Here is a 24006-nt window from a genome sequence, read left to right as displayed (position 1 = left end):
TTAAGCAGCCAGAGAAAAGAAAATTGAACTTACAAAGGAACCCCCATTAGTCTATCAGTGGATTTATCAGGAAAAAAAATGTATAGACCAGGAGAGAGTGAGATGATATATTCAAAGTGTTGAAAGAATTAACTGCCAGCTAAGAATACTCCATCTTGCAAAGTTATTCTTCAGAAATGAAGGAGAAATAAAGCATTTTTTAAAAAGATTTATTTATTTATTAAAGAAAGAGGGAGTGCAAGCAGAGGGTGCAGCAGAGAGAGAGGGAGAGAATCTCAAGTAAACTCCAAATTGAGCAGGCAGCCCCACATGGGAATTGCTCTCACGACCCTGAGATCATGACCTAAGCCTAAATCAAGAGCCAGATGCTTAACCGACTGAGCCACCCAGATGCCCCAAGAAATAAAGAATTTTTAAGACAAATTCATAATTACTGGAACTGCCTTCCAAGGAATTCTGAAAGGAGTTGTTCAAAGCCAAAATGAAAGGACACTTAGTGACATAAAAAGATATGAAAATATATAACACATTAATATATGTAAATTTAGAATATTCTACTGTAATATGGTGATGTGCTAACTACTTAACTACAGTACATAGTTAAAGGAAAAGAGTATTAAAAATATCTATAGCTACTATAATTTATTAATTAATACACAGTATATAGGGATAAATTGTGGTATTAAAAACATAAAAGAAGAATAGAAAGGTAGAGTTTTTGTATGTGATCAAAGTTAAGTTGTTATCAGCATAAAACAGACTATTGGATCTCTAAGATGCTTTCTCTAAAGCTAATGTAACTACAAAGAAAATACCCGTAGTGAGTCTACAAAACGTAAAAGGAAGGGAATCAGAGCATACTACTATGGAAAATCAACAATTCACAAAGGAGGGCAGCAAGAGGTAGAAAGTAACAAGAGAGCTATAAAACAGCCACAAAATAAGTTAAAAGGTGGCTCTAGCAAGGAGTTTAGATCAGTACTATTTCCCAACAAAGAAAGGCCTAGGGCCATATGGTTTTACTGGTGAAATACACCAAATTTTAAAGAAGAATTAACACCGATTCTGCTTTCATTTTTTCAAAAAGTGAAAGAGGAGGGATCACTTCTAAACTCATTTTAGCAAGCCAACATTGCCCTGGTGTCAAAGCCGGATAAGGACACTGCAAGAAAACTATAGATTAACATTCCTAATGAATGCAAAAATTCTCAACAAAATATTAGCAAGCTGAATTCAACAACACATTAAAAGAATCATTTACCACGATCAAGTGAGATTTATCTCTGGGATGCAAGGATGATATAACATACAAAAATCAATAAATATGACATACCACATTAATAGAATGAAAGATAAAAATCATATGATCATCTCAATAGGTGTAGGAAAAGCATTGGACAAAATACAACATGCTTTCATTATAAAAAAAATCAACAAATCTGGTATAGAAGGAACACACCACAACATAATAAAAGCTATATATGACAAGCTCACAGCTAACATCATACTTAATGGTGAAAGATTGAAAGCTCTTTCTCTAAGATCAGGACAAAGATAAGGATGTCCATGCTCTTGTTTAATATAGCACTAGAAGTCATAGCCAGAGGAATCAGGTAAAATAAAGAAATAAAGGGCATCCAAATCAGAAAGGAATTAAAATTGTTTTTGTTTATAGGTGATATAGTATTATGTATAAAATCCTAAAGACTACCAAAAAACTTAGAATTAGTCAGAAATTCAGTAAAGTTGCAGAATATAAAATCAAGACACAGAAATCTGTTGCAAGTCTATATTCTAAGAATGAAATATCTGAAAAAGAAAAATTGCATTCACAATAACATCAAAAATAGTAAAATACTTAGGAATACATTTAACCAGGAGCTAAAAATCTGTACATAGAAAACTATAAAACTTTGCTGAAAAAATTGAAGAAGACACAAATGAAAAGATATCCCATGACCATGGACCAGAAAAATATTTGCTAAAATATCCATACCATCTATATATTCAATGCAATTCCTACCAAAAACATTTTTCAAGAATTAGGAAAAAACATTCCTCAAATTTGTGTGGAAGCACAGACTGCTAATAGCCAAAGCAATCCTGAGAGTGAAAAACAAAACAGAAGGCATCATACTTCCTGATTTCAAAATACAATACAAACCTATAGTAATTCAAACAGTACAGTACTGGCATAGAAATAGACATATAGACCAATAGAACAGAATCAAGAGCTTAATAATAAACCCCTGCATGTGTAATTAATATTTGACAAGGGAGTCAAGAATACTCAATGGGGAAAGGATAGTTTCTTTAATAAATTATGTTGGGAAAACTGCATAACCAGATGTGGAAAAATTAAATTGAACCCTTACACCACTCACAAACTTAAAATGAATTAAAGACTTAACCATAAGACCTGAAACCATTAAAGTTCTAGAAGAAAACAGGGAGAAATATCGTTGGCATTGGTCTTGGCAACAATCTTTTTTAATATAACACCAAACACAAGCAATAAAAGTGAAGATCAGTAAGCAGGATTACATCAACTAAAAGGCTTCTGTACTATAAACAATTCACAAAATGAGAAGGTTATCTACAGAATGGGAAAACATAGAGGAACTGAGTAGACATTTTGCCAAAGAAGACATAAATGGCCAAAAGTTCCATGAAAGATGTTCAGCATCGCTGCTTATCAGGGAAATGCTAATCAAAACCACAATGAGATATCATGCCACACCTGTTAGAATGTCAATCATCAAAAAGACAAAATATGGTAACAAGTGTTGCAAGGATGTAGAGAAATGGGAATATTTGTGTACTTTTGGTGGAAATGTAAATTGTTACAGCTGCTATGGAAAATATGAAATTTCCTCAAAAAAATAAAATGTTACATATGATGTAACAATCTCACTTCTGTATATATATCTAAAATAAATGGAAGCAGGATATCAAGGAGATGTCCATACTCTCAGGTTTATTGCAGCCTTATTCACAATAGCCAAGATGTGAAAACAACCTGTTTCCATCAATGGATGAATGGTTAAAGAAGGTGTGGTATACACACACACACACACACACACACACACATATACACACACAGAAGTATTATTCAGCCATGAGAAAGAAGGACATCCTGCTGTTTGTGACAACATGGATGAATCTTGAGAGTATTATGCTAAGTGAAATAAGTCAGACAGGAAAAGATGTACTGTGTGATCTTGCTTATATGTGTAATCTAAAAAAGCCAAACTCATAGAAACAGTAGAATGAGGCTGAGCAGAGGGTGTTGGGGGTGGAAATATTGGTCAGTGGGTACAAACTTCCAGTTTGATGATGAATATGTTTTGGGGACCTAATGTATAGCATGGCGATACCATTATCAATACTATATTATATACTTGAAAGTTCCTAAGAGTTTAAATATTCTTATCACAAAAAAAAAGGTAATTCTGGGATATGATGGAGGTAGTAGGTAGTGCTATGGTGGTAATTACTTTGCAATATATAAGTGTATTTCAATCACACATTGTACCTCTTAAACTTACACAGTGTCATAGGTCAATTATATCTCAACAAAGCTGGAAAAAAAAAAAGAGTGCCCAGCTATACACTAAGTGTCAAAGTTATGCTTTACAACTAAGCATATCTCATAGCTTTATACATCATTGTTTTTTAGCATACAGATATTGACAAAATAGAGGTCATACTGAGAATGGTGACTATGATACCGAGAGACTTGAAGCATATTATGAAGAAAAATCAAAGCTGTCAAGTATTAGAACATTGGATAAAAATTACATAGATTTCAGCTTAATATAAAGAACTTTATAATCATGATTGCCTGAGACAATATAGGTGTTTAGTAAACATTTTCATTTTCCTGATGGGTACATGGCTACGTTACATTTCCTAGCCCTTAAGATTGTGGTATTCTCAGATAGATCCTGTGCCTCTACTCTCCTGAAACCCATGATTAGGCTTAATTAAGTGATAAATAAACTCTCTATTTATTAAGCTATTGAGATCTGGAGTTTATCTGTTGCAGCAAACAGTACCACTTACACTAGGTACTCTAATATTCAAGGACTAATTATATTCCTATACACCAGATATTTGCCTGTTTTCTGTCACATTCATACTCTGCTGTTTCTGGATCTCACAGTCTCTAATCAGCATAATGTTCCATTGCCCAGCATTTCAGAATATTCCCTTCTTCTTGTTGTTCTGACGGAAACTTGATCTTCCTCTGAAGATACTACTTTTTCTACAGTCTACTCAAATAGTTAGTGCTATTGAATGTGTTGACACATTCAATCATTTTTTTCTTTTCCTAAAAATCTCTATCGTAAATTACTTATCAATAGATTATCCTCTACTACCCATACTTATGGAAATCATTTAAAAAACTTAAATCATCTTGTCTTTGAAACATTCAATTCCTGAATTTTTGTCATTATCTTCAATATTTCTTTTTTTTTTTAAGATTTTGTTTATTTATTTAACAAAGAGAGACAGCGAGAGAGGGAACACAAGCAGGGGGAGTGGGAGAAGCAGGCCTCCTACTAAGCAGAGAGCCTGATTTGGGGCTCTATCGCAGGACCCTGGAATCATGACCTGAGCCAAACGCAGACACTTAGCAACTGAGCGATCCAGGCACCCTACTATTTCTGTCATATTTTGGGGTGATTTCACTATCCATGTAAATTATTATAGCACCACTGTTGACTATTCAAGTCCTTGGGATCTTCACTTCCACTTGTGTTGATTTTAGTTACTTCGACCATTCACTTCCTAGGCATACCCTAGATCCAGTCCTTACCAATAACTGTAACCCTATAATAATCTCAATTTCAAGCATCCTACACTCTAATGTCTCTTATATATCCAGTTCTTACCCTCTAGAACACTAGTAGCATCAACAGTCTATTCATATTTATCAAATCTTTATTTATTTTTAATCCCATAATGTCTTCTTTTTCCTTATCCTTGACAAGTCTCACTATCAAATCAAAATACTTTTATATTAAACTTCCTTTTCCTTCTTTTGCTTAATCTCTTTAATTTTTTAAATTCAACATTTTGCCAGTTCTGATTCTGTATTTGTATAATTGGATGGGACAGGAAACATACACATGATGCCTTGTATCATGATACATTTATCAGATCACACTTCAAGTATTCACTTAGTGCTGCAGAGAAATCATAGAATCTTTCCCCAGGTCAGTCACTCACTCTCCTGAATGACTATTTCAAGTTTTCTCATTTCTCTTGTAAATCTTAATGCCTTCTGTTTCATTTTCATTCTAACATTACTGACCATCTCATTGAGAATAATGCAAACATTAAAAATGTTCACCCCATATCAATGTGTCTTCCCACCTTTCTTTCCTCCCATAATTATGGGCATGGTCTGTACATATGAATGCCAATCCTTCCATTCTGTACTAGGTCTCATTGCCATCTGCCTATTCAAGGACTTTATAGCAGTTTGACACTCTCTCTCTCCTGCTTCATTCAAGATGACCTAAATTATAACCATCAGCATATATATTATTCTGCTGGCACATATATGATGTATATGCATTGATTTATACACATTATTTCTCTCATTAAAAGTTAACTTTCATTAGAAAGTTAATGACAGCTACTCTCCCCTTTGTCTGCCACAGAACCTTTCCCCTTTGGAGCAAAATTCCTTGAAAAGGTTTTTCATACTAGTTGCCTAAAATTCCCTCTATATATACTCTATTGAATTCATACCAAAAGACTGCTCCTAAATTTTTATTCAAATTCCTCTATTAAGTCATTTTCCAGTCCTCATTTTACTTGACCTATCAGTAGATATTTGACATAGGTATTCATCTTCCTTTCTTTAAGCACATGCTTCATTTGGATTTTAAAACAAAACACTATCTCGTATTATTTCTACCTTACTGGTTAATTCATTATTGTGATAGACCAAATAATTTGGTAGTTTTGAATATGTTTGCCTTCCATGGAAAAAGGAACTTTATAGATATAACTAAGTTTAGGATCTTGAAATGGGCATATATATTATCCTGGATTATCTACATGGATCCAGTGTAATTACATGGGTTCTCACAAGAAGAGGAGACCGGACGGTCAAATCAGAAAAGAAGTGATGGCAGAAACACAGGTCAGAGTAATAGGATTTCTGGCTTTCATAATGGAGGAAAGTGTCATGAAAAAAGGAACGCATGGCCTCTAGAAGCTGGAAAAGGCAAAGAACTAATTCTCCCCTGATGGTCCAGAAGGAATATAAGCCTGACATTTTTATTTTAGTCCAGTCAAGACCATTTTTATCTTCTGACTTTCAGGACTCTAAGAAAATTTGTTGTTTTAGCCACAACGTTTGTGGTATCTTGTTTTAGCAGCAATAGGAAAATAATACAGGCATATTTGCCTTTATTGGTCTCCCTTCTTTTCTTAACTACATTCCAGGCATCAGTTCTTAATTTCTCTTTCCTTCACTTCTCTTCCTCTCTGCTCTCCTTTACTTTCTATCTCTTCCTTTTCTTTCTTCTCCCTTTCCTTGTCCTCTCTTATTTATCTTCATGTACTCTCTTGGTGATCTCTTTTAGGTTCATAGCTTTGAAAAATATCTAAATATTAGTGATTCCTAAATTTTTATTTCCAGGCAGAATGTCACTTTTATTCTCCAGGTTTCACTAATTATCATCTCCTCTTAGGGCTAATAAACATCTTGAAAGTCACAAATTCAATTAAAAAATAAAACTTATCCTCTACCACATATATACATGCAATAAAATAAAATAAAATAAATAAAATAAACCAAGAAAAAGAAAAGAAAAGAAAGCAAAACAAAATGACCTTCCTGTGTTCATTAATCACAATTCTATTCTTTCAGGTCCTCAGTCCAAAAATTTTGTAGTCATGCTTGAGTCCTTTTTTTTTCCTCAAGCCTCACATTCAACTCATCAGTAAATCCCGTTTGGTCTACCTTTAAAATCTATCTAAAATTACACTATTTTTCACCAGCTACACTGCCACCATCTTCACCTAATTTACCATTATATTTCACCCTGATTATTGCAAAAACAATCTATATTGATCCTCCCATCAATGCCCTTCCTCATCTCCAGTCTAATTTCAATACACTAGCCAGAGTAATCCTATGAAAAAAAGCTTCCAAATGGCTTTTTCTTTCCCAAAGCAAACACCAATGTCTTCAAAATGATGTACGTATCTAAGTATCTGACTTCCTATTTGCTGTTCAGATGTCATCTTCTTCTACTCATGTACATGCTTTTATTACTAGAAAATTGGAACTCTTGCTGTTCCACGCTCACTGGAGGACTATTGCTGCATAAGTATACTCCATCTTGATTGCTCTTCTAACAAATATCTGTGTGATTCACTCCCTGATCTCCATTAGGTTTTTGTTCAAATATCTGTTTTCTCAGTAAGGCCTTTGCTTGCCACCTGGTTTAAGTCATAATACTTTCAAACTGTCATTCCCTATCTACCCATTTCCTGTTTTATTTTCTCCGATGGCTCTTACCACCATCTCATATACTATATAGTTTGCTTATGTATTTGTCGTCTATTGCTATCCATTAGGATGTAAGCTCCATTAGACTAGAAATTTGTTTCACTTACTGCTGTATCCTTGGTGTCAAGAACAATGACTGGAACATACTAGGAGCTTGGTAAATAATATTACTCATATTAAAATAAATATAATTTCTCCATATAGTCCTTAGAGGATAAACATAATGAGAATAAGAGCAGAGATTAGGTTCATTTATAGATCCATTTTATATCTTTCAATAATGAATATATTTATTCATTTTTTTATTCAAGAAATATTTATTCATTGTTTACTATGGTCAGGTTATTCTGACAGGCATGAGAGATGCAGCCAAGAAGATTGTTTTATTCAGATTTTTTCACCTAGGGAATTTGAAAAAAAAAATCACAAAATGAAGATAATACAGGGAAGACTATGGTAAGACCCACAATAAAAGCAAAAGTGAGGAAGCTTTATATGCATAGTATGATGATTTATTGAACATATATTTTTATCATGGCAATTATAGAAAAAATAGTGTTGGACATTTCTACTCTCTGAGCCTCTGTTCAATCAATCTCTAAGTCAGGGGTTATATTTACTCTCTGGTCCTTCCCAAGGACAGTCACTTGGATAATATATTAATTACTATTAGCTCAAGAAAAAATAGGTTGCTCATGATCTTAACATATAGAAGGCATGCCAATTTATTTACATTTAGCCACGATGCAGGTCAATCTTATTCCCCACAAAAAGCAAGATATATCAAACATTATACAACATAATTATATTGCTATATAGGTCTAAGAACACTTTTTTCTCCAAATAGATTAAATCACTTCCACATAATATTTTTTGATGTTCTCCTAAGATGGATAGAGGCTGCTAGCATCATAGATTTATCTTTTCTTAGACTCACCAGGGCCAAAAATAATACTGCTAACTTAGGCCATCCTTCTTGTAAATATTCATCATCATGCCACAAGTTAGATCCAGAGACAGAGAGTAGATGGACCAGGACCAATTCATCACTTTTACTTGAGGGAGCATATATCCTGTGGACTGCAAGTAGCAGCATTTTATTTAGATATGGAGGTTGGCATTAATATTATTGAAACTCTCAGTATTATTGGGAGCATAATTTAATGTGGTTTATGTAGATTTCCTTTATGGTTTTTATGCCCCAAACTTCTAAATATCACATAAAATATATGGATAATAAGAAAGCATGCATTCATTAAGTTAATAGTAAAAGCCTATAATTGCCAGTAAAAGCAAATCAGTTAGATTAAATGGTTACAATATAGTCATATAGAAAATTAATTCCAACAGTGATAATCATTATTATCTGAAATCCATCATCAGGAGAGATTATGTTGGAATATTTTTAAAAAAACAACTGTGCACAAGCTTAAAGTCATAGTCTTTTTTTTATTTTCACCTCCATTACCCTAGTCCACTTTTAAAGTGCCTCATCTCCTAGTGTGATAGAAGTAATTGTTATATTTCCTATAGTTAGATAAGTATGCAAAATAGGGAAAAAGTGTCTCATTTTAGACTACATCATAGAAACTGCACTGTGTTAGGAAAGTGACTCAGGTATTGGTTCCATTTCTGGCATTTACTAGCTCTATGATCTCAGGAAAATAATTAAATTTGATAGAGATTTTATTTCCTTAACTCTAAAATGGGACTAAATATATCTGTCCTAACCACCTTAAAAGATTATAAAAATTTGATGAAATAGTGTATTTGAAATTTTTGTTTTTACAACCATGAAACTATTGAGATATAAGCACTTTTTATTGCATCATTTTAGGCTTTGTTATTAATTGCTATTACTTTTCAGATTAATAAAATGCAGTTTAAACCATACTGCCAAAACCAGCTTAACAAATGCTTCTGATTTGGGGTCATATCTGAGCACTTTCAGTATATCAAGTGCTTATAGCCTAATAGTTACCACAGTTACTTCTTCTTCATCTAGGCCCTTCATTAAGAATGCCACTTATATTTTGTCTTTTAATACTTGAATTTCTGTTCTTCGTTCTCTAATCCTCTTTCTGGTGATTTCTTCTGTGACTATACCTTCTACTGTCAACTCTTGTGGGCTGACTAAGTAATCCTCACAGGGCAACATTCTGATTACCATGTTTCACTTGCACAAAGACAAATTCATTATTTCCCCCACACCTTAAACTTTTTGCTTTTTCTCAGGTTCAAGGTCATGGAGTCTCTTTTTAGCATCTCTTTCCTCCTCACCTCTTCAACCCAGTCAACCTCTTGTACCTATCACTTAGGTTTCAGGGGTGAACTTTATCAGTAAAATATATTACCCAATTCTATATTTAGGGCTTTACTTGCCTATCTATTGGACTCTACTTAACTGCAGGGACCTTTACATTTCCTGATTTTAATACAAGTATTAATTAATATATAAGTAACTATTTCCATCTAGATTCTTGTTTTAACTCTTTCATTCATCCTTCTTTATTGTTTTATTTTGTTTTGTTTTTGATTAAACCCTTTTTTTGCAGCCAAATTTTAATTTAACTTAAATCTAGTACAGCTGCATAATTATGTTCTCTCTGAATCGGTAAGTGTGCTTTGCTGGCAACAGGGCAGAGGCATATATATCAAATGACGTGACCAAATGCACATAGTGAGCTGTGATCAGATTCATGTCCTCTGAAACACACCCAAAAGTTCCTTTCAAATGTCCACACACTGAAACTTTATTTTTAAGTAACTTTTGTTAGGATATCATTTATACAAAGTAAGATTCACACAACTTAGGTTAACTTAGGAGAACAGTTTCATGGGTTTTGACAACTTTATACACCCATGTAACCAACCCCAAAATGAAGACTTAGAACATTTTTATCATTCCATATTTGTCTCCTGCCACTTGGCAGTCAGTCTTATGCTATATTTATCATCAGGCAACCAGTGACCTGTGGCCCCTGCTTCCAACTCAGGCCCAAGTGGAAATTTTAGGAATCATAGGCTCCTGAAATGTCACTCCAGGACTCTCTATTGAGAAAGCTTAAATACTGTGCTTGCTTTAAAAGCAAAATATTTAATAGTATCTCATTGTATATTACAGAACATAAATTGAAAGGAGTATTCATAGTTTAGTGATAAAAAGCATGTATGATAAGTGTCTGTTTAAATTTATAAGAAGCTGCCAAATTGTTTTGAAAGTGGTTGTACCATTTTGGTCTCCTATCAGCAATACAGGAGAGAGGCATTTGCAACACATTCCTTTCAACTCTTGGTACTGGGGTCTTCATAATTGTAACCATCCTCATGGGTCTGTAGTAGTATCTTGTGTTTTTATATAAAGACTTTATTTTTAGTGCAGTTTTAGGATGCACAGAATTAAGAAGGTACAAAGATTTCCCGGGGCGCCTGGGTGGCACAGCGGTTAAGCGTCTGCCTTTGGCTCAGGGCGAGATCCCGGTGTTATGGGATCGAGCCCCACATCAGGCTCTTCCGCTATGAGCCTGTTTCTTCCTCTCCCACTCCCCCTGCTTGTGTTCCCTCTCTCGCTGGCTGTCTCTATCTCTGTCGAATAAATAAATAAAATCTTTAAAAAAAAAAAGGTACAAAGATTTCCCATATAACCCATCTCCCCACATACATAGAGTCCCCCATTAACAATATCCCCCATGAGAATGGTACAATTGATAAATCCACACTGACACATCATAATCACCCAAGCCCATACTTTACATTAGAATTCTCTCTTGGTGTTGTATACTCCATGTGTTTGGACAAATGTATAAAGACATGTATCCATCATTATGGTATCATACTGAGCATATTCACTGCCCTAAAAATCCTTTGTGGTCTGACTATTCACCCCCCCAACTCCAACCCCTGTGAATATAGAAAATCACCCTCACCAATGTGGGTGGGTTTTGTTCAACCTATTGGGGACCTTAATAGAACAAAGTGGTAGAGGAAGTGTGAATTTGTTCTCTTTTCTTGAATTGAGACATCTATCTTTTCTTGCCCTGTGACATTAGCACTTCTGTTTCTTGGGCTTTTGGGCTCTGAGATGTCGATGCTATTGTCCAACAATTCTCAGTCTTTTGAACTTGGACTGAATTACACTACCGGCTTTCCTGGTTCTCTAGCTTGCAGATAACAAATTGTGGGACATCTCAGTCTTTATAATTGTGTGAACCAATTACATATATATCTGTATATCTATATCTAGATCTAGATATATAGATATATAGATATATAGATACATATATCTAGATATATATGATATGCATATATCTAGATATAGATATATAGATATATATATAGATATAGATAGATATAATTCTACCTATATTTAACTTTATATATAGAATTATATCTATATCTGTATACTTAGATATTTATAAGACATATGAACCATGTATTTATATATAATCACATAACAAAATATTAAATAATACACAATTGTGTAAACCAATTATATATATAATTATATCTAAATATCTATATCCAGTTATCTGTATATTCATATAGATGTAAGATATATAATCTATTGGTTCTGTTTCTCTGGAGAACCTTGACTAATATAATAGGGAATATTCATTTGACATATTTTGAGATGATTCAGAAGGTTGCAAGTTTAAGTACTTGCCAGAAAAAGAGCAAGTTTTTCAATGTTCCAGGTTATCATGAAAGCCGCCTTGCCTGTGAGCATGTAAACTAACAGATCCAAAAATGCAAGAGGTATCCATGGCATATAAGGATATTGTACAATCAATCTCTGCAATGCTCTTATAGGATGGATCCCTTGGTTAGAGAATAATACCATAGGTTCTACAGCAGAAAACTCAACCTTTGAAAATCAGCTCCTGGCAAACTATAGTCTCTAATAGAGACTAAAACTCTGACAATGAATCAAATTGTGACTGAAGCTGCCCTTCATAAGTTGTCACAACTATAGGCATGGCTACTATCATTTTATGCTTTAAGTGGCACATTTGAACTACAGAGAAAGTGGGTTAAAAAGGCATGAGTTAGTCACATTAAAGGTGACCCAAATAGCCATGTCACCTACATCAGTCTCTCTAACTCCTCTCCCTCAACTCATACTCATGGTTTCATGCAATGATCCAGACAACCATTTTTACAAGAAGGAAAAATTGTGAGCCTAATTCACAAATAAGATGGTGCTATCTGTAACAATACTGCACTGCCTTACTGTGCCACTCAGGAATAACATAAAGCTCACTAATGTAAGCAGAGCCAGGAATGATATAGTCATCTACTTCATGGAGACAATTAAGTAGCTGAAGTACAGATACACATGAATTCCTGTGCAGTAAAATATACTCTGGTTGGTTAATCAGGAGCTAGCGATAAACTGAACTGGAGGATAATAGATAAGGATACATGGTAAGAAATATGTCAGTGCAATACTGTTTTTATTACTATAGCTTTGCAGTATAGATTGAAATCAATAAGTGTGATATGTCTGGCTTTGTTCTTTCTCTTCAGGATTTCTTTGACTATTCAGTGTCTTTTGTGGTTCCATAAAATTTTAGGATTTTTTCCCTACTTCTGTGAAGAATGTCATTGGTATTTTGATGGGGATTGTATTGAGTCCCTAGGTGGATTTGGGTAGTATAGATATTTCAACAATATTAATTCTTCTGCTCTATGAAAACAAGATGTCTTTCCACTTATTTATGTCTTCAATTTCTTTCAGCAGAGTCTAGTAGTATTCATTGTATTGATCTTTCACTTACTTGTTAAATTTATTCCTAAGTATTCTACTGTTTTGATGCTATTGTGAATGGGATATTTTGTTAGTGTATAGAATTACAACCGATTTCTTTATGTTGATTTTGTATCCTGCAACTTTACTGAATTCGTTGATTAGTTCCAACAGTTTTTGGTTGAGTGTTTGGGGTTCTCTAGATACAAAATCATATCATCTGCAAATAGTGATAAGTTTACTTCTTTCTTCCCATGTTGGTATGCCTTTTATTTATTTATTTATTTTTTGACTTGTCTTACTACTCTAACTAGGATCTCCAGTACTGCATTGAAAAAGAGTGATGAGAGTGTGAATCCTTGTCGTGTTCCTGATCTTAGATGAAAACCTTGAGTATAATGTTAGCTATGGGTTTGTATGGCCTTTATTATGTTGAGGTATGTTTCTTCTCTACTTCTCTATGCTATCAAGAGTTTTTATCATGAAAGCTTGTTGTATTTTGTCAAATGTTTTCTTTGCATCTATTGCAATGGTTATGTCATTTTTTCTTTCCTTCTATTAATGTGATGTATTACACTTATTGATTTGCATATGTTGAACCATCCTTCCATCCCAGGGACAAATTCCACTTAGTCAGTATGTATAATCCTTTTAATGTGTTCCTGAATTCAATTTGCTAATATTAGTTGAGAAATTTTGCATCTATATTCATTAGGAATATTGGTCTATAGTTTTCTTTTCTTGCAGTATACTTATCTGGCTTTGGTATTGGGGTAATACTGCCCTGGTAGAATGAGCTTGGAAGTGCTCCCTCCTCAATGTTTTTAGAACACAGGAGGAAGCTGTTGACTAAGATTAGAGCAGAAATCAATGAATTAGAAACTAGGAGTACAGTAGAGCAGATCAACAGAACTAGAATTTGGTTCTTCGAGAGAATTAATAAAATTGACAGACCACTGGCAAGACTTATCCAAAAGAATGGAGAAAGGACCCAAATTAATAAAATTATGAATGAAAAAGGAGAGGTCACAACCAACACCAATGAAATTGGAAGGATTATTAGAAACTTTTATCAACAGCTTTATGCCAATAAATTAAGCAATCTGGAAGAGATGGAGGACTTCCTGGAAACCTATAAACTACCAAGACTGAAACAGGAAGAAATCGATTTTTTAAACAGGTCAATTAATTATGAAGAGATTGAAACAGTGATAAACAACCTTTCAAAAAACAAAACTCCAGGCCCAGACGGTTTTCCTGGGGAATTCTACCAAACATTCATAGAAGAAATAACACCTATTCTCCTAAAGCTATTTCAAAAAATAGAAACGGAAGGAAAGCTACCAAACTCATTCTATGAGGCCAATATTACCTTGATCCCCAAACCAGGCAAAGACCCCATCAAAAAGGAGAATTACAGACCAGTTTCCCTAATGAATATGGATGCCAAAATTCTCAACAAGATCCTGGCTAATAGAATCCTACAGTACATTAAAAGGTTTATTCATCATGACCAAGTGGGATTCATCCCTGGGATGCAAGAGTGGTTCAACATTTGCAAATTGATCGGGGTCTTCGATTTTATCCAGAATGAAAAATTCAGAAATCATATGAGTCTCTCAATAGATGCAGAAAAAGCATTTGATAAAATGCTTTCCTGATTAAAACCCTTCAGAGTGTAGGGATAGAGGGTACATTCCTCAATCTCATAAAAAACCATCTATGAAAAGCCTATGGCAAATATTATTCTCAATGGGGAAAAGCTGGAAGCCTTTCCTTTAAGATCAGGAACACAAGGATGCCCACTCTTGCCACTATTATTCAACATAGTACTAGAAGTCCTTGCAACAGCAATCGGTCAACAAAAAGGGATAAAATGTATCCAAATCAGCAAAGAAGAAGTCAAAATGACTCTCTTTGCAGATGACATGATACTCTATATGGAAAACCCAAAAGAATCCACTCCCAAACTACTAGAAGTTATAGAGCAATTTAGTAATGTGGCGGGATACAAAATCAACGCTCAGAAATCAGTTGCATTTCTATACATGAATAATGAGACTGAAGAAAGAGAAATTAGGGAATCCATCCCATTTACAATAGCACCAAAAACCATATGTTATCTTGGAATTAACTTAACCCGAGACATAAAGGATCTATATTCTAGAAACTATAAATCACTCCTGAAAGTCATTGAAGAAGACACAAAAAGATGGAAAAATATTCCATGCTCATGGATCGGTAGAATTAACATAGTTAAAATGTCCATGCTACCCAGAGCAATCTACACTTTCAATGCTATCCCGATCAAAATACCAATGACATTTTTCAAAGAACTGAAACAAATAGTCCTTAAATTTGTATGGAACCAGAAAAGGCCCCAAATCGCCAAGGAACTGTTGAAAAGGAAAAACAAAGCTGGGGGCATCACAATGCCAGATTTCGAGCTGTACTACAAAGCTGTGATCACAAAGACAGCAGGGTACTGGCACAAAAACAGACACATAGACCAATGGAACAGAATAGAGAACCCAGAAATGGACCCTCGGCTCTTTGGGCAACTAATCTTTGATAAAGCAGGAAAAAACATCCGGTGGAAAAAAGACAGTCTCTTCAATAAATGGTGCTGGGAAAATTGGACAGCTGTATACAAAGGAATGAAACTTGACCACTCTCTCACACCATACACAAAGATAAACTCCAAATGGATGAAAGACCTCGTTGTGAGACATGAATCCATCAAAATCCTAGAGGAGAACATAGGCAGCACTCTCTACGACATTGGCCAAAGCAAGCTTTTTCCTGACACATCTCCAAAGGCAAGAGAAACAAAAGATAAAATGAACTTGTGGGACTTCATCAAGATAAAACGCTTCTGCACAGACAAGGAAACAGTCAAAAAAACTAAGAGGCAGCCCACGGAATGGGAGAAGATATTTGCAAATGATGCTACAGATAAAAGACTGGTATCCAAGATCTACAAAGAACTTCTCAAACTCAATACATGAGAAACAAATAAACAAATCATAAAATGGGCAGAAGATATGAACAGACACTTTTCCAATGATGACATACAATGGCTAACAGACACATGAAAAAAATGTTCAAAATCATTAGCCATCAGGGAAATTCAAATCAAAACCACACTAAGATAACACCTTACGCCACTTAGAATGGCAAAAATTGACAAGGCAAGAAACAACAATTGCTGGAGAGGATGTGGAGAAAGGGTTCCCTCCTACATTGTTGGTGGGAATGCAAGTTGGTACAGCCACTCTGGAAAAACAGTGTGGCAGTCCCTTAAAAGGTTAAAAATTGAGCTACCCTATGACCCAGCCATTGCACTACTGGGTATTTACCCCAAAGATACAGACGTAGTGAAAAGAAGGGCCATATGCACCCCAATGTTCATGGCAGCATTGTCCACAATAGCTATATCGTGGAAGGAGCCGAGATGCCCTTCAACAGATGACTGGATTAAGAAGATGTGGTCCATATATAGAATGGAATATTAGTCAGCTATCAGAAAGAACGAGTTCTCAACATTTGCTGCAACATGGACGCACTGGAGGAGATTATGCTAAGTGAAATAAGTCAAGCAGAGAAAGACAATTATCATATGATTTCTCTCATCTATGAAACATAAGAACTAGGAAGATCGGTAGGGAAGAAAGGGATAAAGAAAGGGGGGGTAATTAGAAGGGGGAATGAAGCATGAGAGACTGTGGACTCTGGGAAACAAACTGAGGGCTTCAGAGGGAAGGGGGGTGGGGGAATGGGATAGACTGGTAATGGTAGTAAGGAGGGCATTTCATAGTGCACTGGGTGTTATACACCACTAATGAATCATCGAACTTTACATCAGATACCAGGGATGTACTGTATGGTGACTAATATAAAAAAAAAAAACATTAAAAAAATAAAAATAAAAAAAATGCAATCTTTGGCACAGCAAAATAAGCAACCAAATACAAAGGCAAACTACTGAATGAGAGAAATCTCTGCAAAGCATATATCAGAGGCTAATATCCAAAATACATAAAGAACTCATGAAAATCAATAACAAACAATCTGATATCCAAATGGTCAACAGGCACATAAAGAGATACTTGACATCACTAATTATCAGGGAATTGCAAATCAAAATTGCAATATGGTATAACCTCACACCTGTTAGAATCTCAGTCATCAAAAAGATAAGAGATAACAAATGCTGGTGAGGATGTGGAGGAAAGGGAATCTTGAACATAGTGAGTGGGAAAGCAAATTGGCTCACCCATTGTAGAAAACATTAAATTTCCTAAAAAAATTAAAAATAGAACTTCCATATGATCCATTATTTCCAGTTCTATGTGTATACTCCTGCCCCTCTGGAAAAAAAAAAAAAAACACAGCATTTTGAAAAGATATATGCACCCCTATGTTTACTACAGGATTATTCATAGTAGTCAAGATGTGGAAACTACCTAAGAAAGGAGGACAATCTGCCAATTACAGAAGCATAGATGGACATTGAACAGATTATGCTATGTGAGGTAAGTCAGGCAGAAATAGACAAATGCTATATGATATCACTTATATGTGGAATAAAAAAAGTCAAATTTGGGGAAATAAAAGAAAAAGAAAACAGAATAAAATGGTGGTTACCAAAGGATAGGTGATGAGGGAATCAGATAAATGTTATTTAAGGGTGCGAATACAACTAATAGAAATATGCCTTAGAAATCTAATTCCATAGTAAATCTATAGTAAGTATAGACAAGAGTATTGTATTGTAATTGAAAAACTTGCTAAAAGAGTATAATTTAACTATTACAACCACTAAAAAAATGATAATTATGTAATATTGTAAAGGTGCATCACTACAATGGCAATCATATTACAATGTATAATGTGTCAAATTAACATGTTGTACACCTTAAATTTATACAATGTTATGTCAAATATATTTCAATTTTAAAAAAGAGAAGTATGTGGGTGGACTAATAAAATTAGACAGAAAGCATAAAAAAGTTTTAACTAACATTAATGCCCTCAGAAAGTATCTGCCTCAGAGATAATTTTCAAAAATTAGGTGGGCAGGATCATTGGTTCTGTGGATGTCAGTCAGACTCTCTTCTTGGCTACATCAGTGCTGTGTTACTGGGCCAATGATCATAGTTCCTATTGTGGCAGAGATAGAGGCTACACATCAGTTCAATTGTATGGGTTCATCTTGTCAAAGCTGATCCAGTTACTGCTCCTGCCAGCAGCAGAGACAAATACTGAGCTCAAAACATTGCTTAGTTCCTTCAAAATACCTGTTATTTACTTGAAGACATGGTTAATCAGATGTCTTCCAACCTAGAAAAATGTAGCAATTTACTCTTTCCCGTAAATGATACCTACTGTGAAATGAGTCTGCCTCCCTCCAAGAATACTAATATATGATTCCTATAATTATTCATCTGATCCCATGCAATACTGCCTCAGCTCAAGGGACCATTTCATGGCAAAGGAGGACCATTTCAATAGGCACAAGTGTCTTATCATATATCTCATATTCAAGAAGCAGGATGAATGATATGGTATGATGATCTATTAGTTAAGATGTCGGCTTGGAGACAGCAACATAGTAGGGTTGGGATATTATCCTTCAAGGTGTGGTAAATATGCCACACTGGTAACTAATATATGGTGCTATGTCTCCAGGAGTGAGAATTTAAAGGTTTGTGACTTAAGAGGTAAAATTTGGATTGGGCTTCTCTAGCAGTGGCTGTTGGTACGTGAATTAAAGAGTCTGACTCCATTTTATAATGTTGACACTTGAGGAAAGCTACTTTGCCTAGAAATGCCTTGAAGGCTATGCCTCCTTCCTGAACTATCTCCCAGCCAGTGACTGAATGAAGTCGGGTACAGAAGCCAGCCTCATTTCCTCTTGGTGAGACAACACTGTGGTACCATTCATAATTCTCATGAGGTCAGGTTGAGGTTAGATTTAGCTTAATCCATCTTTGCCTAACTTCTTTCTCTGCCTTATTCTACTTCCCTCACTTCCTTAAAGGTTTTGTATTAAAAGCACATATTTGATGAATCCATTGCACAAGAACATCATCTCAGGATCTTGGGGACCTGGGCTAAAACAGTTTGGAACACAAATGGTCCTAGGAAATAGATTATAGGATTCTAGAGTTGGTTTAATCTCTGGTCATATTATAATAAGGACCTCATCATTTGTGAAAGATGAAATATTGGTGACACCTGGCATGCCAAAGAAGTCCAATTGCTAAAATTTCCTCATTTAGTGAATTGGAAGCAAATGCAGGTATTAGGAATGCACAATTCCGTCCAAGAGCTCAGGCATTTGAGAAGTAGAGGAGAAAGTAATTATAAAGACTGTGCCTAATGCTCAGCATAATTTATGCTTTGAAGAGAGAAAGTGACTGGCTTGGACCAATTCATGTTCTATATAATACAAAGTATGAACACCAAATATCCTCTTTGGTAGAATTTGAAGAGCCTCTTATCTTTTGGAGCCAGATGACAGATTGATCTGAAGACTGGACACATAATTAATTCCAAGAATGGCTGAATGTGAGAGGAGGATGAATTTTCAATCAACATTAGCCTCCCATGCTAAAGTCGGGGCCTACTACTGTAGCAAGGTTATCTAGGTAGACTCAAGAACCGTGAAGTCTCCAATTACAGTAAACTCTCTGGGATTTCAGAAGTTGTCCACTTTCTTTGTCAGATGATGCATGGCCCTGATTTAATTGAAGATGGGGCAGATGCTTCATTAGACAATGCTTTTCTCTCTTAGAATCTACACCTATATCTCCTACCAAGCACCAGACAAATAAATAGCATCAAATTTAAGTGCTGGGGAGCACTAAGACTTCTAATGTGGGAGGATGATTACATCCCAAATGTGCTACAGGGTTTGACTAGTATATACTAGCAAGAAGTAGGAGAGTTTGCTGGGAGTAAATCGTGAGGGTACTGGATAAAGAATGGCAAAACATACGGCTGGATAAGGGAGATTTTGTCAGTATAGGGGAAATCTCCCCTGACACAATTTAGTATCTTTCCACAAGTCCTGGGAACCAATTCTAACACCCTTCTGGGATGACTAATGGGAGGTTGGAAAAGACTATGAACCTCATCAAATTGGTATGAAAGCCAAGATTTCCATGGTTAACCACGGAAGATGGGAAGAAGGACACCAAATGAACTGGCTATATGAAACAAACAAACAAACAACAAGATACCAGGGTCTCTGGGCATTTTTCATGGGGGCTGGAAGGATGTTTTGTTTATCAAGTGTTAAGGAATGTGCTCATAAGGGCAAGCATCCGCACCTTTGAGAAATCCGGTCATGGCTCTCCTCTAGCCAATTGGATATAAACCTTTTCTATTTTAAATTGCTGTAGCATTTGATTATGTGTTGTTCATGAGAACTTAACCAAATAAACACGTTACACTATTATTTGTTTTCTTGACTTCCTTATCCTCCCATTTCCTCTGGTTTTACTCTGAGCACTTAGCACTATGCCTGTTACATATAGTACCTATTAAACACATCCGGTAAACTTTTAAACACGAAGTCAATGTATATCACCTCAAACACTGAACAGACTATCTTGCAAATAGTAGGCATACAATAAATAATTGTTAGGATAAACTAAAGTTACACTACCAAATTAATTTTCCTTCAATACCATTATCATAACATTAGTGCTCTACACAAATGTCTAAAACAGTTTTCTATTAAGTTAGGAGAATAAAATTAAACTTTTGTGTTATAGTCAGAACCTTCCAACATCTGTTCCTAACTTTTGCATCTGTTCCTAAACGTTTTATCTAGACTCACTGTTTACTTCTACTCTAAATTAACCTTGTGTTTGAACCAAAGTAGTTTTACACTCTACCCCCAGATATTCTCTGCACTTTCCTCATCTTAAACTTTGTATAGGCTTTTATTTTACCTTCATAACTGGTATCCAACTAGACTGGAAAAATTGTCAGGGAAAACAATTAACAAAATATACTTTTTATGCTTCACAGCAAGTAAATTCATCCCTAAGGCTCCCTCGTGTGTGCAGTGTGTGCATGCATAAATAGGCCTGTGTGCGTGTGTGTGTGTTGCAAAGACTTGGGAGTGAGAGCAGGGGTGAGTAATTCCTACAGCATTTTACAGGCATCATCTTTCTTTTTCCTTTTATTTCTATTTACTCTCTTGGGCCTGAGGTGCTGAGAGACTTCTCTACCTCACTGTTCTATTATTGGCGAAAGGATCCAAGAGCCACTGTAAGAACTGATATGCTCTATCGCCACTATCTGTACTTCTGTCTCACTATACACTGGTAATGTCTGTCCAAATAAAATTCTGCAATTCTAACAGCCAACATAGAAACAGTCAATTATATGGGGCGCCTGGGTAGCGCAGTCGTTAAGCATCTGCCTTCGGCTCAGGGCGTGATCCTGGCGTTCCGGGATCGAGTCCCACATCGGGCTCCTCCGCTGGGAGCCTGCTTCTTCCTCTCTCACTCCCCTGCTGTGTTCCCTCTCTCGCTGGCTGTCTCTCTGTCACATAAATAAATAAAAATCTTAAAAAAAAAAAGAAACAGTCAATTATAAAATTCATAATCCATCAAAGAGAATTAAATAAATTATACAAGGGAAGTATCATTCTTAGAACAGTAATCAGGCAAGAATTTCTCCTGGATGTCTTTACAATGAAGAAACCATGTGATATAAGAAAATTGTCCTGAACATTATGCTTAAAAACAAACAATGAGTTCACTGGATGTATTAATTTCAATAAAGTTTAATATATATAAGACTAATAATACCAAAGTATAGTTCAAAACAAATAGCTCCATGGGGTCCAATGAAATATTATCTAGTTACCAACTCTCTGTTAATCTAATTATAGCTGGTCTCATACTTTCATTGGTCACTCCTATAGCAGCTTCCATTATTGCCTAACTATCTGGATGTTTTTAATTTCTAATAGTATTTTTGGTAACTGTTCTTTAAATGACCCCTCTTCAGATGTGACTCTGATCATCCATCATGGTTCAGCCTAAGTCCAATTTCTTCAGGATTTTTTTTTCCTAACTGTGTTAATCCAATTTAAAAAACCTAAAATCTTGTAAGTAGCATTGACAAAGGGTCTCTCAACCAAACTTTAGTCAGACACCTCTGAATCTTCTCCCCAGCTGGGTCTGGACTTTTTGAACTTCTTTGTTCCACTTTAGCAAGAATCTTGTTAAAGTTAGTTTACAAATTAACTCACCCTCAATATTGGTAACCTTTGATATCTCACCAAATTCTTCATACCCCACCATCCCCCAGGTGAGTCTGACTACCCTGCTTGCCTTTGGCAAGAATTCTGTGAGGTCACTATAGTAAAGAATTCACCTTAGCATTTTTTCATTCGCTGACCACCCCTTCACACACTCCTTGACTATTAATCTTCACTTTTCCTATTCAGAATAGAGCCAAGTTGTATACTGAGGTCTCTTTCCGCATATTACAAGTCCTGAATAAAATCTCTTTTTACCACGTTACTTATTGTCCAGCTCTGGTTTTGACAGTAAGTACCATCTGAAGTACTGAAATCTAGCAGTAGCAGGCATATACTATCATCTTCTAAAATTTATTTTCCCTTTTCAAGTGCATTTATCTCATTTTTGAAAGTAGATTGTAAGTCTTCACAGAAGTAAAAATTAATAATCTTCTCACTGATTGGTCAGAGAAAGTTCTGCACTTTCTCTAAAGCCAACATACCTCTCAGGAAAATTGCCTCCCAAGTATTATATCTTTGGTTTTTTAAATATCTTTGTAAAAGCTTTCAAGAGTCTTCTTCTGCTACCAATATTTATTTTATTACTAAAATAATAATATTATTAATAACACCTGCATTTATTAATGGCAAATTAAATATCAGCACTATACTAAGAACTGTATATAGTCTCCTACAGTACTTGGATGACTCTATCCGTTCATTAATGTTATTCTGTTGCTAATGCACTGCTTTTATAACTGTGCTTCCTATCTGAAAGAGGCAAATTAGCATCAAAACCTATTAGTCCAGTTGACTATATTATTGTTATTTTCTATTTGACTAGCAAAAAGCTAAAATAATCTACTTATCTACTTTCATGTATGTTCTTCACTTTGTCTGAAGGGGAAATAAATCACCACAGAAACTATTTTTTCACCTTCATTCCTTTCTTCTTCCTCTCTTCTTTCCTTTCTTATTTTGGGGGAAAAAATCAAGTCCCATAACTCACAAAAAGCTTACTTGAGTAAAATCTAAAGGCTATATAATATTTGAGGATTATTTTGAATCACAATGAGTTGAGAGAATTTTGTTTCTGTTCTATTTGGCATAAGATTCTACACAGGCACTTTTTAAACTAATCATGTAACAAAGAGCTCATGAGAATTTACATTATTTTTTTTTCAGATGCCACATCCCCCCCCCAAAAATTTCCTACTTTCTTGGCAAGTTAGTTTGTACATATCCAATTTTAGATATTGAGCATCAGCCAGTTTAGTTTGAGAGGAGACTGAGATACTTATATGCAATAAAAATATTTTTGCCAGATGTGCCCTGATTGACCAAAAAAGAAACGTTCCATTTGGGAAAAAATGTGATAGACTGTGCTTAAAGTGTTGGAATCCTCACCCATTCTTCTTTTAGAGGAATGTGTTTTTACTCATTATTATTTAATGC

The sequence above is a fragment of the Ursus arctos genome, unplaced genomic scaffold (assembly GCF_023065955.2).
Source record: "Ursus arctos isolate Adak ecotype North America unplaced genomic scaffold, UrsArc2.0 scaffold_22, whole genome shotgun sequence".
Lineage (NCBI taxonomy): Eukaryota > Metazoa > Chordata > Mammalia > Carnivora > Ursidae > Ursus > Ursus arctos.
The sequence above is the reverse complement of the archived record's forward strand: the minus strand, read 5'-3'. Positions refer to the sequence as shown.